The following is a 9,951-nucleotide window of genomic DNA, read 5'->3' on the forward strand; positions in this document are numbered from 1 at the left end:
AACATCCATGGCTGATCAATTGTGATAAGAGCAAATCTGACCTTATTCCCTCTACAAAAGAGGGAATAAGGTCAGAGCGTGTGTTTTATTCGCAGGTTGGACGGCACCAGCGTCACCCGCCCAATGGTAGGGAGGACCATATGGTGTCAGAGACACACATGGTTCCGTCACGGCTGTTGAGAGGCAAAGATAGTTTGTGCCAGGAGCTGAGGGCACAGGGTTGATGATCCCAACAGCATACACTAAAAATTTAAAAGAGAAGTCACAGGGGAAAGGAATAATGGAAAACAGAAATGGAAAAGATGAGTGCTAACTTGGACAAGGGAAGTGGAGAAAAACTGAATGTCTGTCTCTATTTGAGTGCTCTCACTACAGCCCAGACGAGGTTTGCCTGCAAGTCAAATTGAACCATAGAAATGAGGACAATACCATTTGGGTTGGCACGCAAGAGACTGAGAGAACAACGGCAACTCACCGTGGTCCTGAAGTGACTCTATTTTAACATGGTCATCTGTCTGCTTCGCAGGCAGTGTTCATAACTGCTACCAGGATGACAAAATTTGTGGGGAAAATATAAACTAGCTGCTATAAAGGAGTGGAAACAAACTGAAATCAAGAAATCTTGAAGACAAACACACATCTGTCACACCCAAACACACAGTTGATCCTATGCAGCCATCCTGCCTCTGTGCGTTGAACCTCTGCTGACCTGACCTTCACCAATGTACAAAACGTTGGCTAAGACATAAAAACAGGAGAACTGACAGAGGCAACAGTGTCAGCTGGACAGCACACATTTATTGATGAACCAGGTTTGAACATGGAAAAAGAGGAACATAAAGAGAGGACCTGTGTGCTCATCGGGCAAAAGCAACCAACAGCCCAACATATTGATCAAAGCTATTGATCCATACACAGAGTCGACTGGCCAACGCCAGCGATGGACATCAGAGATGAACTACACAGCCAACAAATGGCTGTTAGCACAGTAGCAGAGGGCATGGTGTCCATTTAAATTATCACAGCATTTGTTTGTTCTACTTTTGAGAGAAGCTATTAAATAATAATAACAGTAAAGAAATTAAAAATAAATAAGTGAAAGTGAACCACCAGCATTTGAAGTTTTCAGTCAGATCAATGATCCCAAGGTCCTTGGATAGAATATTTCAGAGGGTTTAGGTGCTCCTGGTGGGTTTTCATGCTTTCGTCATAAATTTCGCAAAACATTTATTTCAAGACTTCATTGATTGAAAGACAAAGGTCTGAAAATCCATGTGAAACAATCTTGATAGTTATAATCCATCACTGTGGACATGTGATTGCATAAAGGTTTAAATAGCTCCTCCTGTTTGGTGTATAATGTGATCAACTTTTCATCTACCCTTCCTCTGTTATTGAAAGTCAGTTGGTGATGATGAGGTGATGTGAAAGGCAAAATGACTCCACTTAAAAGTCCTCTTTTGTTATTTACCGTATGCGATGGAAATGATTGATGTTTTCCTTTCCTTGCACATGGAAAACACAGATTTAGGGGGAGCACAGAAAAAATTTCCCCCTTCAGCAACTTGAATGACTAAAAACCTGCACATGCATAGTGATGCATGTGCAGTGGCACAGCGAAAGCAAAAGTGAAGCAAGCAAAAAAAAAAACATTCTCTTTCAATTGGTTGGACAAAGTAGAATCATCATCACATGGTACAATGGCTGCAGGCAACTTTCTGTGTTGATGCTATTTCAGGTCAGGAGGGATGGCGATACAAAAGTAATAGCCGCCATGACTATTCAACTCCAGGTTAATGATCTGTGGCACGATCACCTGAGGATGAGGTGATTAAGACAACCTGAGGCTTATTTAGGTGAGACAAACAAAATTAAAGTGGCGGGTGGTTCATGAGAGGAAGAAGAGAACCATATTTTATGTACCAGTTCAACGCCTTCAGTGGTTCGGATCCCATCAAACCTCAGCTGGACAGGACAGGAATGAATGGCGCCGCTGGAAAGTTTGGTGTCCTGTCATATCCATATTCATTCCAGACATCTGAAGGGTGGCTTTAATAGTCATGGCTACATGGTCTTCAAAGAGAGATGATACATGAGGAAGAGGAGTGGAGTGAATGAGGAACTTCAAAGGCTTTTTTTGTGAGCACTCCCTTATCCAAATACACAAAGCAAACAGACACACACACACTCTTGCACGTAGACTGTACTGTATTTACTTATGAATGTCTATAACCAAAGGGCTCACAGAAAAAAGAGAAACAAGAACAAGCTGTTCATCAAGACGTACCCTTTTCAGTAACTTTGTTCATCACCTAAATAAGTCAAATATGTGACTGGACGTTAGCGGGACAGCCGAGGTAACGTCTGTATGAGACAAACAGCTCTTATGAGTCCTTCACAATATTGTAAGTTCACTTCAGTGATGTTGGAGTCCCATCTAAAAATCAAGTGAGGCTGAGAGGTGAGATATTGCATCACATATCCACATATTACATTATGGCTCACAAGATTTGGACCAGAAGCATACAGTATATTAGAATAAGAATCTAAAATGCCTGGAAATCCTCGTAAAATCCAATCACACGATAAAAGATTAAACCTTTAACAGTTAATACTTTCAAAAATTATAAACCTTTTCTATAGGTTAAAATGATGTATTAATCCAGAGGGTTTTACATTGTTGTTTACCATTCGTACAACATATTAAAGTCTCTCCAGTTCAAAATGAAACTCCACAACCAAATCTGTGCCCTTTTTGGCCTCACACCTGATGAATCCCAAGCTGTCTTACCAGCTAAAGCCCATGCTGTCTTAGCTTTTACAACACTCCTTGCACGGCGCCTGATTCTCTTTAAATGAAAGCAGCACACTCCTCCATCTTTTTCTCAAACTAGAAAAAATTAAATGCACACTCAGAGGGTCCTCCCAAACCTTTCTCATGGTTTGGAGGCCTTTCCTTGACAATTACGAGTCTGTACAAGAACCCCTTGACACTCAGTAGGAGCGACCTTTTGCATGAGCTGTGGTGTGTGTGTGCGTGTGTGTGTGTGTGTGTGTGTTTGTGTGTGTTCTTGTGTGCACGTGGACATATAATTCCTTCCTTTCCCTTTTTAAAAAAAAAATTTTTACTTGTATTTTTACTTTACTTATTTATTTATTTTTTCTTAATTGCATTAATTGTATTTATTTTTTAAATGTATTTATTCATTTATTATTTTATTTTTTAATTTCTTTTTTCTGTTTTTTTTCTTTTACATGTGACCTTTGGGGTATGTGGTGGGGGGTGGGACACTGGCCTGCAGCTGGACTGGGAGGGATGGGAAGGGAGGGATGATTTCTGATATACACGAGAAACAATGCTCCCAATGTTTTGAAGGTGACTTGGTGATGTACTTGGCGTGTGTGTACTATACCCCTGTAAAATTTCTTGAAAACAATCAAATGTATTTACATTAATAAATAAATAAATGAAACTCCACACGTCTTATATGAAGGTAAGAACTTCCTTCTATTCATAAGTGAATAATCTCATCAGTTTTTCTGAAATCAGCCCACTCTGCAGCTCTGACACTGCATGAAGGAGCGTTCACTGTGTGCATGGATGTACAGTTAAAACTACTGGTGCTGATGTCTCTCTCTCCATATGAGACACACGCCTCAAGCCAAAACAGTCTTTCATCCTCCCGAAACCATGAATTATTGATGATCAGAACAGAGAGACGCTGAAACACACAGTGTGTCTCCCTGTGTGATGGCTGGCTGGCTGTGTGAAAGCGTGTTTGAATGCACATCTGTGTATGCATGAGCCGTGTGTGAGCCACTAAACAGGTGGGCTGGATTTTTTCTGTGATTAGCTGCGTAAATGGAGCCAATCAAAAAGCGGATGATGACAGTGAAGCTGCCATTGGCTCATGCCCCCTGCTATCATCATGACAACAGTCTCTGTCGCTGTCTGCCATCAGCAGCGTCTGCAGCTTGTGTACTGTTTGTTTCTTGTGGCTCGTAACAGTTCATGTGTGTGATGCCATCATTTCAAGTGTTTGCTGACGCAACACTTGTGTATACAATGACGCCTGTGGCCTGCATCGGCACACAGTAAACTTTTTCACAGTTTGATTGTATAATATTCATTCATATTCTCATTTTCACCCTTTTCAGTGTAAACAACAAGCATACAGAACAGTTGGGAGGCTCGCTCAGGGGCCGTTTCAAACACTTGAGATACTGTAATTAATTCAAGCATCAAAATTTTAATTGGCTAAATGCTTTTTATGTGAAATGTTGTAGGTGAAAAATACACTGCTACTAGTTACTTCTAGTTAAATTGTGCCAAGCCCATTTTAGCAACAGAGATTAGTTTATGAAAAATTCCTCGTATGTCCATGAGCAGCGTCTCTTCCATGAGAATTCAAAATAAATATCTGTGGCACCTTAAGCTTTTTATTTTTTTAATAATATCAAGGCATGAATTAAATTTCATCCCATGATTCTGCTTTGTGTGAATTTATAATTATTATATAATCAGGCCCACAAATAAAAAATATATTTCACAAATGATTTCAACTATTTATTAATCAAGTGTGGAAAGTTCTTATAATTATTTGCCAGAGCTTGAAATTGGTCTTAAACCTAAACACATAAAGTTTATAATAACACAAAAACAAAGACGGTGAGTGAATCTGTCTTAGTCAGAATTTGACTGATGAGAATATTTGGAAAATAATAATTATTTCAGTAGGAATAATTCATAATTTAAAGGATTTCATTTTCACGTTCTACAAATTATAAGTTGAACTGAATTGTACTGCACATAAATTTTGAGTTGGTATGAGAAAATCTCTAAACTTTTAGATCCATTTATGTGGTATATAGGTGATGTTCATCCATCATTGTTCATATCATTGCTAATATTCTCACGGTGAGTATAAATCAATGACAAACAACCCAGTTTTTCCTCTTTCACCATATTCCCACAATATCATCAAACTGACAATATGAAAAAAAAAACCCACAGACGTAAAGAATAATCTTCAGAGACTAACAAAATAAACCTGCTCTCTCGACGGGGCTCATAGGTTTGTTGCTGAGCCTGTGGGAATGTGTGGAACATTAATGTTTCTGATGAAGAGCGCTGAGCTCCATTGATCCGCTGGGGATGAGAGTGAGCTGTCAAAAGCTATCAGGCAAGTCAAAGACCCACTTTCACTCCTGGGCAGCTGAAGTATCACACTGCTGGGATACAGAGAGCGGTTAGAGCAGCTCAAACTCCCAAGGCAAATACTATAGAGACGAGACACACGCAGACAAAACTTTGATGCCTTCACACGGTTGAAGGGGTTATTTTTTAAGTACAAAAACATAAAAATAAGAATGTGGGGCTAGATGACTAAAACATTAAAGAGCTAGAGAATAAAATGTGCAGCGTGTTATCATTACAGTAAATCTGCTTGATAAGTCACTGAAATTAATTACACAAGTAGTCGTCCATGTGTTTGTCAAGCATATAAGAGTAACTGGTAAAAAATTAATGCAATCTTTGATCCTATTAAAATTAGCGCTGGGATATGAATTAATGTTCGGAAGACTTTGTGATAGGATTCTAGATATCATCTTGTATTTTGGATCATTTTAAAGTGTGAGGGCACGAGTGTGATCTTGGGTTTAAAGCAATGCACTTCTCTGATTTTATCAAACTACTCTAGCTGATGTAACCATTGCCTTCATATATTCCAATCCAAATTACAGATGATTGATCATCAAAAACCTGTCTTTATGTATTATGAAAAGACAAACAGTCAAAAATACAATATTTACACAAAATCGATAAATCGCTTGAGGTGTTTGTTAAAAAAATAGTGATATTTAATTCTTTCTTGGTGTCCTGCTGCTTTATTTTAAAAAGGTAACATTGTGTGCAGCAATGTGCTTAGCATTCAGTTTTAATGCTATTTATCATCTTCTCGATTTCTTGGGTGATATTTGCTGTGTAGATGTCTTCAACTATTCACTTGCATTCCTATAGTTCCCTTCTAGAAAGATATCTGTCATATATAGAGTGCTGACATTACAGATTCATATCAGTGTTATATTTAATTTTTGTGAAAGAAACACAGCAATGAATGAACATGCATCATTGTTTACACAGCTCAAAAGTAAATAATTAAATTAGGAAAAAAAGTGTGTGTGTGTGTGTGTGTGTGTGTGTGTGTGTGTGTGTGTGTGTGTGTGTGTGTGTGTGTGTGTGTGTGTGTGTGTGTGTGTGTGTGTGTGTGTGTGTGTGTGTGTGTGTGTGTGTGTGTGTGTGTGTGTGTGTGTGTGTGTGTGTGTGTGTGTGTGTGTGTGTGTGTGTGTGTGTGTGTGTGTGTTTCAGGCCCTGTACCATATACATATATGTGTAAAAAACAGACTGGAGTAGAAAAATAATTCCCAAAAGGTGATAATAAAAGTATGTTTCTTCTTCTAGACGTGTATATAACAGTGAAAACACAAATCATTAAACACACTACTATGCTCAAAGTAATTGCAGGATTAAACTGGATTAAAACAAAGCACACATGTTGCTGTATTTGGAGCTACTATAGCATACAGTAGTTACTACGGGAAGCTCTTATTATAGACATACAGCCTAATCTTTTAAGTTTTAGTGGAGGCTAAGTGCATCTGACAGCATTCATTTTGCTTTTATGACCATTAGAAATAATTTAATTAAGTGACTGTCTTTGGACAAATCTAATTAAAAAAGACAGTCAAATGGAATAAACTTTATTAAACACAATTTTGCCATCATGATGCACAATTTGAGTTTGTCATCCATGGAATTGTCATTCACCTCAGTTTATCCATTGTAATTTAAAGAGAATGGAGGAGACATGAGACAAAGACGTCACCATAATCCAGTATGATTAAACAGCAGCAGAAAATGCACTTAATAAAATGTCAACACATTTAAATCACCAGTTCTCTAAGAGTTTGAAAATTTAATATCAAAACTCCATGATTTATAGCTGGAGTGTTGTACAACTGTTTCAGATAAGTGGATGGACTGAAATTCATAACTAATTTCCCTTAATCAATTTTTAAGCTATATTCTTGTTGCATAATAAATAAAACTGTCAACATTTTTAAACACTTTCTTTTTGCTTTTGAATGAATACCACATGACCATTTTGTGTTATAAGAGTATTTTTGTGACAGAATAGAAGTCTCGAGCTAGAAAAGTCAGAGAGACTCCAGTAACAATGGAATTTAACAATGGAGTGTTTTAAGACAATAACAATATAGAGCCAATCCAATCCAATCCAATCCAATCCAATCCATGAAAATCAAATAAAAACATGCATCTCTTATCTGTCATCTGGTCTACAAAGAGATGCTTTGCTTCACTTTGTCATCTAGTAGCGTACAATTCTGTTCCACAGCTAACAGTGTGCATGCAGATAGACACACACACGTGACACTCACAGAAAAATACATGTGCAACTATGCCAGAACTAAATAATCTCACTTGTAATACACCAGGGTGTAAAACATTTGAGTCTCTCAATCTGTGTCCAACACTGTATCCACAAAAGTAAAGCACACAAGCAATTACAGAAAACTGGTAACCCCCCTGCTAATGCTGCACGTGGTACAGGACACTTTTAATCAGCCCGTGTTGTAACTGCAGAATAATCTTTCAAGCCTGTGTCGTTACAGGCTGTGGAAAAGGGGAGCAAATCTTCTGTTTTGCATGGATTTAAGAGAGATTATGAAACACCAAAAATGCAAAGCGTCAGTCAGACTGTTTCCCTTACACCCTGTGGTTAACCCAACACTTGACTTTCTAAAAACTCACAGTACCATGCAAATATTTCCTTACAGAAATATCTGTCATATATAGAGTACTGACATTACATCTTCATATCAGTGTTATATTTAATTTCTGTGAAAGAAACACAGCAATGAATGGACATGCATCATTGTTTACACAGTTCAAAAGTAAATAATGAAATTAGGAAAAAAAAGTGTGTGTGTGTGTGTGTGTGTGTGTGTGTGTGTGTGTGTGTGTGTGTGTGTGTGTGTGTGTGTGTGTGTGTGTGTGTGTGTGTGTGTGTGTGTGTGTGTGTGTGTGTGTGTGTGTGTGTGTGTGTGTGTCGAACAGGCCTGCACAGGAAACTCTAACACACATGTTAAAGTCATGGCCCACGGGCGAGATCTGGCCCATGGCGCATTATTTATGGCCCGCCGGATTATTTTTAATTTCTATCAGAACCGGCCCCGAGGCCACAGTGGCCCTCTGTTGTTTGGCACCCACCAAAACTACATTCCCCACAATGCAATGGTAGCAGTTTTTGGGTGTCAATGTTTTTATCAGCAGGGCGGCACTGTGGTACGGTGAGTAGCGCTGTCGCCGCTCAGTAAGGCGGATCCAGATTCAGGTCTCGCTTTGTGCGGAGTTTGCATGTTCTCCCCATGTCTGCATGGGTTCTCTCTGGGTTCTCCAGCTTCCTCCCACCTCCAAAAACATTGCTTCAGGTTAATAGACCGGTCCTAAATTGACCGTAAGAATGAGTGAGTGCATCTGTGTCTCTATGTGGCTCCGCGGTGCACTAGCCGAGTTTCCCCCACCTCACACCCTAAGCCATCTGGGATAGGCTCTGGCTTCCCGTGACCCGCGACAGCGGATAAAGCGGTCATGACAACGGATGGATGGGTGTTTATCAACAGTCAGAGCATGGGTTAAATTTAGCTACTCCCCTCCTCAAAACTGGCTAAAAGGAAGGTGGACTCTGACAGCAGGGGGTTTCTGACCACGTGGAAGTCAGAGTGTATGTTCAGAGAGGTAAAAGGTAAACCTGTGTGTGTTCTGCTAAGTTTGCAAGTTTCATCCCCGACACAATGCCCCAGCTGTGCATCCAAGCAATTCGGACGCTCTATGTTTCGTACCACAGACCTGTGTGAACAATTGTTCTCTCTGATGAAGCTGAACACTAGAATGTGGAAAAATTAGTTGTTTTGGAAAACTAGGCTGGTTATGATCGAGCCTCAATGCATGACATATTTTTAGAGCAGGGATCATCAGTATGTAGCTCAATACTTAAAAGGTACCATTGGTCTACAACTTTTTCTTTCAATTTTCAGTCAATACGAGCATTATAAATGTATTGTCATTTTATCAACTGAAAAAAGTTTTAGACTTGATCAATCAAACTTTGCTTTCCCAAAATAAAGCATAAACAACTTCCATAAATGTACAAAAAATGTGATAACTAAGTGAAAAAAATCTTGAAAACCCTAATATATGTGGTATTACACTGAATCAATCACTAGTCTCAGTGAGGACAAATAAATTGGGAACAGATTTAAATACTTTTTATTTTTTATATAAGATTTATGAGTTCATATTGTCACTGTGGTATTACTTCCATTTAAGTTGCCACTACGAAGTAAAAACAGAAACGCTTGATGTTGCAGAAAATATCCCACGCAATCCTGTGATGTTTCACAGCAGAAAATTAAAAGCGTGACTAAATAATCCTGCAGTAGTCATCTTTGCCTTCTAGGGACACATCACTCACCTCGCAGCGACGTGATGACATCTCAATTGTGTGTTTTTGAAGTGCAGCACAGAAAGACCAGAAGTTGAGTCTTTTTTCCGTCGTAAGAATAAAACTATTGATGACTTCACATAATTTTGGTAACGGCAGCTGAGAAGAACTCCACCGTGCAACGAAAATTAAAAGTCACACAAGACCGCTAGTCTACCCGATGAGGACCATTTTATTAAAATCCCTTTGGCGCTTTAAGTGGATAAAAAATAGCTTTCGCCGTGTGGGTTTGGTGGCTCGGGATTGGCTACAATCATCCAACGTGGTGTAGCCTTCAGCCAACAATATCGCTGAACAGCCGGTAAAGTGAGAGGCCTGACTTTAACATCGGCGTAACCCGGTAAGACATATACATTGTACAAGT

At 39.1% G+C, this 9,951-nt stretch overlaps 1 protein-coding gene across 3 annotated transcripts in view; it reads right to left on the minus strand.

Annotated features, from left to right (window-relative positions):
• Positions 1–9,764, minus strand: part of arhgap9 (Rho GTPase activating protein 9) — a 46,507-nt gene extending 36,743 nt beyond the window's left edge. For all 3 annotated transcript variants that reach the window (XM_068315719.1, XM_068315717.1, XM_068315718.1), the window contains exon 1: positions 9,558–9,764. The gene's annotated coding sequence lies outside the window, so the exon portion shown is untranslated. The remainder of the gene's footprint in view (positions 1–9,557) is intronic.
• Between the last annotated feature and the right edge of the window lie 187 nt (positions 9,765–9,951).

This window comes from Antennarius striatus, chromosome 5, assembly GCF_040054535.1.
Source record: "Antennarius striatus isolate MH-2024 chromosome 5, ASM4005453v1, whole genome shotgun sequence".
NCBI lineage: Eukaryota > Metazoa > Chordata > Actinopteri > Lophiiformes > Antennariidae > Antennarius > Antennarius striatus.